At 36.6% G+C, this 9,978-nt stretch overlaps 1 pseudogene; it reads right to left on the reverse strand.

The window, feature by feature from the left end:
• Positions 1 to 1,043: 1,043 nt before the first annotated feature.
• LOC101704014 (cyclic AMP-dependent transcription factor ATF-1-like) lies at positions 1,044 to 1,876 on the reverse strand (annotated as a pseudogene).
• Positions 1,877 to 9,978: the final 8,102 nt, after the last annotated feature.

Consider the following 9,978-nt stretch of genomic DNA (forward strand, 5'->3'; position numbering starts at 1 on the left):
AACGTTCCTGTAATTCGCCGTGTGCTGCCGTGGCTTGCAGGAGACCAGGACTCACTGCAGAGGTTCTGGTAACGTCCTCTTCCCCTGTTCCCTACACAAATGTGTCTAGTTTTTCATTCTTTATGGTGGAGTAGTACTCCATTTTATTAAAAAAACCCAACATCTTTATCTAGTCACCAGGGCAATTGGGCTGTTTCCAAGTTTTAGCTATTACAAACTGTGCTGCTAGAAACATAGGTGCACATATATTGCTGTGGTATGATTGTTTTAATTCGTTGGGAAGATACCCAGCAGAGGAATAGCTGGGTCAAATGGGACCTCTAATCCTAGTTCGTTGAAGTATCTCTGTGCTGATTTCCATAGTGGTTGCGCTAGTCTACACTCCCACCAACAGTGGAGCAGGGTTCCTTCCCCCCCCCCAACCTGCCAGCATTTGTTATTGGTTGATTTCTTGATAGCAGTCATTTTTTCTGGAGTGAAGTGGACAGCATGGTATTGGCAAAGAAATAGACCCAAGGATCAGTGGAACAGATAAGAAGATGCAGAAACAACTCCACATATACTCAGACACCTCATCTTTGACAAAGGAGCCAAAGACTCTCAGTGGAGGAAAGATAGCCTCTTTAATAAATGGTGCTGGAAAAATTTGGCTTCAACTTGCCAAAGATTAAAACTAGACCTATATCTCTCACTATGTACTAAACTAAAATTGAAATGGATCAAACATCTAAATATTAAACCAGTAGCTTTCTTGAGATCACTTTTTATTGTATCCTCTGTCACCAAATATCTTTGGCATGAGGCATTTGTCTTTGAGTTGTGAAAGCCTCTATAAGAATTAGTTTCACCTTTTAATTTATAAAACTCCATGAAAGAAATCCATCTATTTTTTAGACAAGTCCATAGAAATACTATTATTTATTTATTTATTTATTTATTTATTTTGGTACCAGGGATCGAACTTGGGTCCTTGCGCTTGTGCAGCAGGTGGCAAAAGCACTGAGCTAAACCACTGGCCCCAGAAATACTATTTTTTTAAAGATTCAAACACTTCTATGAGAATAAAGACCCTTCAAAATTCTTAACTTTTCCATTAGAGTTTTATTTTGATTCTCTAGGATCACAACTTGATTTCCCAGGCATTTTACATATTTCTGTGACATTCTCAAGAAGCTTCTCTATTTTTTGTTGTGCCAAGTGAGCCAGTAGATCACCAAACACTGGGACAAATGACAAAGTTAAAACTGAAAGTTTATTCATACGTGTGGACTCCACTCCCTAAGTGAAATGAAGCCCTGAGTCCAGGAACAGCACAGTTTTTATAGGGTGTTATAACAGCATAGCTTTTATAGGTGTTATTTAAAGAAGAGAAGTTCAAGGGGAGGTTAACATGTTTTTTGACTAGTTGCAAAATATTTTTCACAACTCAGCTATCTTGCTGCCTTGTCAGGTTAGGGCAATTCACGGGAAAGGGAGGCACCAGGCACCATCCCTTTCCAAGAAGCGATGAAGCAAGTTTACAGAAGCAGAACAAGCAGTTACAAAAATGCACTCTGTAAGAGGAGGGGTATGAGGGAAGTTCATCTTCAGGCCAAGATGGCGTTTCTTAGGTTCATCTTGGTCTCACATTTTTCATAACCTTATTTTTCTCTTCAGTTTAGGGGATGACATATAAAGGTCACTGGAGATGTCATCACACAGTTTGTGACAGCAAAGTAGCTGAAAGTATGGTTCATATCTGATTTGTTTGCATATCTCCTGATGCAGTTTGTACAGCTACCTGGTTGCTGGACACAAGTATTTGCTGTCCATCAAAGGAGAAGAGCTGTCCAAACTGGAGAATTGTACCTTGCTGAGTACTGCTTGAATTGATCATATTTAGTGTCTGAGTCTCTGTATACCATCTATTCCTTGACTACCCTACTGTAAAGCTCCATTTGGGGCAATGGCAATGTACTGTCTGCTGATAGTCTGACAGATGGGAGTTGGGGCAGACAGAAGTGACAGCAGAAAATCCGGAGTTTTACTCTTTCCTTTTCTGTCCCATTTATCTTCAGAAGAGGAATCTGTCAAACTTATTTTGTAAGATAAGTGCCGTACTAGGATCCCATGAGCTTTCTGTGAGGAGCCTATGCGGTTAGACTCTTCATTTTCTTATAAAGATGATACCATTTGCACATGTGGTGGGTACTTGTGCCTGTGTTTTACCACCTGAAGTCTTCTGTCTAGCTCATTGCTGATGCCTTCTGGCCCAAGTCAGAGGGCCCTAACTCTGTCCCTCTCTCATTCTCTACTCACAGTCTTTTTTGGTTTCTCTGCTGAGAATGTCATTTTCTAAAACACGAACTTAGTGTGGTACCAAGTTTCCTTGCTTTTAGCTTTCCTCAGCATGGGGTGTTGGAGACTTGCACGTGGGCACTTGTCAGTGAGCACAGCAAGGTACAGGCTGTCCTGCAAGCCTAGTACTCCCAGTATGGGGAAGGAATGGGGACAAATTATTTTTGGGTGGGTCTAGCCTGTTATTTCATCAAGGTCCCACTGTTCTCAGTTGCTGCTTACTCTTAGATTTCCCAGGCCACAGTGCTATCAGTTCTCAGACTGATATCCCTAATTGGAGTGGTATGTTTGTATTCAAATTCCAGAGAGCCTGGTGGTATCTCATATAGTGCTCTCTGGCTTTTAGCTTCTCTAAGTGCTAGTTTGTAAATATTTCACTTAGAGTGATTGTTTTCCTGGTGGGAAGGTTAGAGTGATTGTGAGCCTATACCATCAAGTAGTTTGCCACTGAAGTGCCCCCTCTCTCCCAAGATGGCACGTATGCCAGTCCTGGGGCATAAGGGGTGCCATAATCCAAGAGCAGTCTAATTTCCCTTTTTAATCCCTGACACTGGATTTTGACCCAGTGAATTTCTCTTTCCATCTATCTTGCCATATCTGTCTATCTCTGGACTCCCTGCTCCTCCTCTTCATGATTCAGTATCCTTCCCTTGCTGCCACTACCTTACTGGATATGATTAGTTTGGTACAGATATATTAATAACATAAAGGATTTTGGTCCTCACTCCTAACTTTAAGCAGCTTATTTTTTTTTTTTTTGAATTTTAAAAATTTTCCCCCCATTAATTTTATTGGTACATTTTAGGTATAAAATACATTTACATACATCACTGGGATCTTGTACCATTACATGAGTATCTTGGTTCTTTTTTTCCCCTTCCCCTGCCCTCCCTTCAGCCCTTCTATGCTTTCCTATTTGCAAAGACTTTGTTTCCATTTTTTTCCTTTTCTCATATTTTTTCTTTTCCCTTCTTTCCTTTACCCTACCCCTCCCACTTCCCCTGCTCCTTTAGACCTTTACATCCTATTACACAATATTGATTATACATCTTTAAAATTGCAATATGAAGATATAGGAGACATTACTACAGATTTTACAGAATTTAAAATGATATAGAAAACATATTTCAAAAACTGTTTGAAATAAATTTGACAACTTCTAAGAAGTACCTTGGAAGAGAAATTAATGAAACTAACTCTGGAGGAAATATAAAATTTGAATAGCACCCATTAAAGAAAATATATTCCTAACTTGAAAACCTACCTATATGACAACAACAGGCTCATATACATTTTAACTGGAAAATTATATCAAATATTTAAAGCAGAAAAAAAGGAACACTTCTTCACTCATTTTAGGAAATCAACATTGTGCTAATCCTAAAACTGGATAAAGATAATAGAAGAAAAAAAGTATGAATATAGATAGAAATTTGTTTAACAAAATAAATTATTAGAAGTCAGATCTCGCAGTATGTAGAAAGTGATTTTATTATAGGGATGGCAGTGTTGGTTCAGCATTGGAAAATCCACCCCCAAAAGTCATCCTTTTAAGAGAAGAAAGGAAAAAGCCATATGATCCTTTCACTAGTTGCAGCAAAAGTATTGGACTAAATTCTACAGCTGTTCATGGTAAAAGCTATCAGGAGACTACAAGTAGAACAGAAACTTCTCAACAGATTAAAGACATGTACTCCATACTTCCAGCATAAATGTCTTATATGAATGGAGAAGATACAATGCTTTCTCCTTAAGGTGGGGAACAAGGGCAGATATGCTTACACTTCATCTGTCTATTAAACTTTGAAACATAGGCCCAAACCAAAATAGTCTGGCAATAAAATGACACAATTAGGATAGGATTGGCAAAGTAGAAGCAAAATCTTTATATGTAGATGAAATGATCATCTACAGAGAAAATATTAAGAAATCTCTAGGAGCCCCTAGAACTTGTATTTGAATTTAGCAGGATTAGAAAACACAAGGTATATATAAAAATTCAGGTCTATGTATACTTGCTATAAATGAAGAATTGGATATTGAAATTTAAAAGTTTTGTAGGAGTACAAAGGACCTAGAAAAATAAAAAAAAAAAACAGTGTTGGAAGACATTTAGTACCTAAATTTAAGACTTCCTCTAAAGCTACAGTACTCAAGGCAGTGTTGGTGTAAGGAAAGACATATAGGTCATTGGAATAAACAGAGAATCTAGAAATAGAACCACACATATATGGTCCACTGAGTTTTGAAAGATTATTTAACATTAACGTCTTGTAGAATATAAACTCAATTCAAGCACAGAGGAAAAGATAGTGTTTTCAGCAAATGGCACTAGAACACCTGGTATCCATATATAAAAAATTAACCTCAACCCTTTATTTCCACACATAAAAATAACTTGAAAGGATCTATGAACCTAAATATGAAAGCCTAAAAGTATAAAACTTTAAGAAGAAATTATAAGGTGAAATGTTTATGAATTTAGTGTAGGCAAGAACTTCCTAGGATACAAAAAACATGATGTATAAAAGAAAAAAATTGATAAGTGAGAGTCCATCAAAATTTAGAGCTTTAAATGACATCTTTAAAATGAAAAGTAGTCCTTAGACCATATTTACAATGCATATAAGCTATGGCCAGAATATATACAGAACTCTTACAGCTCATTAATAGTCAACTCAATGAAAAAGTAGACACAAGAAGATGATAAATAGCTACTACAGCACAAGGAAAGGTGTGCAACACTAGAATCAGATAAATACTAATCATGAACAATAACAAAACTGAATTATATACTCATGAGGGAGATAAAGTTAAAAGTTTTAAAAGCCTTGTTATGACTTTTTCTTTTTGTTGGATTCTCCCCCTTTGCGTTTAATTTGTCATGCCTAATGGATTCATTTTGCTGGGCTTCCTGGGGTTGTGATACTCATTGTCTTTTCCTAGGATATTGTCTAAAAATTTTGGAGTGCTGATTTGGTATTCATGAAGTTCCTAAGGTGCTCTTTATCATGAAAGTATCTTATTTCTCCATCAATTTTGAAAGATAGTTTTGCAGGGTACATCAATCTGGGTTGGAGGCTGTTTTCCTTTAGGGCTTGAAATACATCACTCCAAGCTCTTCTTGCCTTGAGGGTTTGCATTGAGAAGTCTGCTGTGATTCTGATGGGCTTTCCTTTGTATGTGATTTGTTTCTTTTCTCTCACTCCTTGTAGAACTTTGTTCTTCTGTTGGGTTTCTGGAATCCTAACTATTATATGCCTATGTGGAGCGCTTTTTTTGATCAAGGCTATTTGGAGTCCTATATGCCTCACTTATCTGTATGTCAAGTTCTTTCCCCCTCCTTGGGAAGTTTTCTGCCATTACTACAGTGAACAGCTTTTTTATGTCATCTGCACTCTCTCCTGTTTCTTCACTGACTCCAATAAGTCTTATATTATTCTTCTTCACATCATGTAGCAGCTGCTGGATTGATTTCATGTAGTCCCTTAAAATTTTTTTAAATTAATTTTATTGGTACACTTTAGGTATACAATTCATTTACATTCATCATCAGGTGTTTGTACCTGTACATGATATATCTTGGTTCTTATTTTTTTCCCCATTGCCTGTGCACCCTTCTCCCCTTCCACCCTTTCCTATTTACATAGATTTCATTTCCATTTCTTTTCTTTTCTCATTGTTTTTCCTTTTCCTCTTTTCCTTTCCCCTTCCTCTCCCTTCACTCCTTTGTCTTTGGACCTTTTTTCCTATTTCAAATTATCAATTATTCATTTTAATCATTTTAACTCTTGTTTACACTATCAGTTTCTCACACTAGTGAAACTGTTTGGGATTTACACATGTATGTCCTATTTATTTCACGTAAGAGTATGGCCTTGATATGCATCCATATAGCTATAAATGACTCTAGTTTTTCATTCTTTATGGCTGAGTAGTACTCCATTTTATTAAAAAACCACATTTTCTTTATCCAGTTTCCAGTTGATGGGAACTTGGGCTGCTTCCAAGCTTTAGCTATTACAAACTGTGCCACTATGAACATGGGTGCACATATATCACTGTGGTATGATTCTTTTAATTCTTTGGGGAAGATACCCAGCAGGGGAATAGCTGGATCAAATGGGACCTCTAGTCCTAGATCTTTGAGGTATCTCCATACTGACTTGCACAGTGGTTGCACGAGTCTGCACTCCCACCAGCAATGGAGAAGGGTTCCTTTCTCCCCACAACCCCACCAGCATTTGTTATTTGTAGATTTCTTGATAGCAGCCACTCTTTGTGGGGTGAGGTGGAATCTCAGTGTTGTTTTCATCTGCATCTCTCAAATGATGGGTGATGTTGAACATTTTTTTCATATGTTTGTTTGCTGCTTTTACTTCATCTGAGAAATGGCTGTTCATTTCAGATGCCCATTTTTGAATTGGGTCTTTGAATTTGGGGGGGTCTGATCTTTTTCAATTCTTTATATATTCTTAATAGTAGTCCTTTGTCTGAGGCACAGCTTCTAAATTTTTTTTCCCATATTGTAGATTGTTAGCTCTGTTGGTGGTTTCTTTTGCAGTGCAGAAGCTTTTTAATAAGATGAGATCCCAGTTGTTGATTCTTTCTACTACTTCCCTTGCTGCTGAGGTTTTGTTCATGAAGTCTTTTCCTATGCCAATGTCTTCAAGAGTTCTACCTAACTTATCTTCCAGCAACTTTAGTGTTTCTGTCTTAATATTTAGATCTTTAATCCACTTCAATCTTAGTTTAGTGCATGGTGATAGGTATGGGTCTAATTTCAATCTTTGGCAGGTTAAAATCCAGTTTTTCCAACACCTTTTATTAAATAGGCTATCTTTCCTCCAATGATGGTGGTTGGTTCCTTTGTCAAAGATGAGGTGGCTGAGCATGTCTGGAGTTGTTTCTGCATCTTCTAATCTATTCCACTGATCCTGAGGTCTGTTCCTTTGCCAGTACCATGCTAATGTTATCACAGTAGCATTGTGGTATAGTTTCAAGTTGGGGATTGTGATACTCCCTGCCATGTCTCTGTTGCTTAGAATTGTTTTAGCTATTCTAGGTCTCTTATGGTTCCAAATGAATTTTTGGATTGTTTTCTCTAGTTCTGTGAAGTATATTGGAATTTCAACTGGCATTGCATTGAATCTATATAGTAGTTTTGGAAGTATGGCCATTTTCACTATATTGGTTCTTCCTACCCAGGAACAAGGGATGTCTTTCCATTTTCTTATATCCTCCTTGATCTCTTTTTCCAGAGTGCTGTAGTTTTCAGTGTAGAGGTCTTTTGCTTCCTTTGTTACATTGATTCCTAGATATTTCATTTTTTGGATGCTAATGTAAAAGGGATTTTTCCCTAATTTCTCTCTCAGTGAGTCTGTTAGTTGTTGTCTATTATTTTTTGAGTATTGGCCTTGTATCCAGCTACTCTACTGAATCTGTCAATTAAGTCTAGAAGTCTTTTAGCAGAGTTTTTGGGTCTTTTATGTAAAGTATCATATCATGAGCCAATAATGACCGTTTAACTTCTTCTTTTCTATCTTTATTCCTTTTATTTCTTTCTCTTTTCTAATCACTGTGGCTAATATTTCCAAAACTATATTGTACAGGAGTGGTGATAGTGGGCATCCTTGTCTTGTTCCTGATTTTAGCATGAATGTTTTCAGTTTTTGACCATTTAGTATGATGTTGGCTATTGGATTTTCATAGATAGCCTTAATCAGGTTAAGATAAAGACCTTCTATTCCAATTTTCTGTAGGGTTTTTATCATGAATGGGTGCTGGATTTTGTTGAATGCTTTTTCTGCATCTAATGAGATGATCATATGGTTTTTGTCCTTGACTCTGTTAATATGGTGTATTACATTTATTGATTTACAAATGTTGAACCATCCTTGCATCCCTGGGATAAATCTGACTTGGTCAGGGTGTATGATCTTCTTGATGACCCTCTGTATTCTGTTTGCCAGTATCTTGTTGCAGATTTTTGCATCTATGTTCATTAGGGAGATTGGCCTGCAGTTCTCTTTTTGGGTTGGGTCTTTCCTTGGTTTTGGAATCAAAGTAACACTTGCTTCCAGGAATGAATTTGGAAGTATTGCTTCCCTTTCAATTTCCTTGATGAATTTAAAGAGTAAGGGCATTAGTTCTTCTTTAAATGTCTTGTAAAATTCAGCAGTGAAGCCATCAGGACCTGGGCTTTTCTTTGTTGGTAAATATTTTATTACATTTTCAATTTCACTCATTGTTATTGGGGTGTTTAGAATTTATATATCTTCTTCATTTAACTTTGGCAATTCATATGTATCTAGGAATCTGTCCATTTCTTCTGTGTTTTCCATTTTATTGGAATAGAGGTTCCTGTAGTAGGTATTGATGATCCTCTGTATTTCTGCAGGATGTGTTGTTAGTTCACCTTTTTCATTCTTAATTGCATGTATTTGTGCCTTTTCTTTTCTTTTTTTGATAAGGTTGGCTAAAGGTTTATCGATTTTATTTATTCTTTCAAAAAACCAACTCTTTGATTCATTGATTTTTTGTATTGTTCTTAGTCTCCATTGCATTGATTTCTGCCCTGATGTTTGTAATTTCCTCTCTTGTATGAGCTTTGGATTCGTTATGCTCTTCTTTTTCTAGGAGCTTGAGGTGTGGCATTAGGTTATTTATCTGAGTTTTCTCTGTTTTCCTAATATGGGCATTCACTGCTATGAATTTCCCGTGTAGAATTGCTTTCATTGTGTGTCATATTCCTATATGTTGTACTGGCATTTTCATTTACTTGTAGAAACTATTTAATTTCTTCTTTAATTAGTTCTGTGACCCATTGGTTGTTCAAGAGGGTGTTATTCAGTTTCTATGTGTTTGTTGGGGTTTTGCAGTTTCTTATATTATTGATCTCCAATTTTATTGCACTATGGTCTGATAATATTCAGGGGGTAATTTCTGTTCTTTTATATTTACTTAGACATGTCCTGTGAGCTAGCATGTGTTCTATTCTGGAGAATGACCAATGTGCAGCTGAAAAGAATGTGTATTCTGATTTTGTGGGGTGGAACACTCTGTAAACATCTATCAAGACCATTTGTTCAATAGCTTGGTTCCGTTCTAGAATTTCCTTGTTAACTTTTTGTCTAGAGGATCTGTCTATTTGTGATTGTGGGGTATTGAGGCCCCCCACTACAATTGTATTAGTGTGTATTTGGTTTTTCATGTCTATTAATATTTGTTTTGTATAGTTGGTGGCATTCATATTTGGTGCATATATATTTAGGATTGTCATCTCTTCCTCTTGGATTGTTCCCTTCACAAGGATGTAGTGACCATCTTTGTCTCTCTTAATTAGTTTTTGTTTGAAATCTACTTTGTCTGCAAATAAGATTGCTACCCCTGCTTTCTTGTGGGTTCCTGTGGTGTGGAGAACTGTTTTCCATCCTTTTACTTTCAGTCTGTGAGTTTCTTTTTGAGTTAGGTGTGTTTCTTGTATACAGCATATTATTGCATTTTCCTTTTTAATCCATTCTTGCAGTCTATTTCTTTTGATTGGTGAATTGAGGCCGTTAACATTGAGGGTTATAATTGATAGATATTGATTTATCCTTGTCATGATGTTTTACTTTTGTTGGCTCTTTTATTTCTTAA

Source organism: Heterocephalus glaber, unplaced genomic scaffold, assembly GCF_053883595.1.
Source record: "Heterocephalus glaber isolate CG9 unplaced genomic scaffold, H.glaber_assembly_v1.0 deba00001461, whole genome shotgun sequence".
NCBI classification, from domain to species: Eukaryota; Metazoa; Chordata; class Mammalia; order Rodentia; family Bathyergidae; genus Heterocephalus; species Heterocephalus glaber.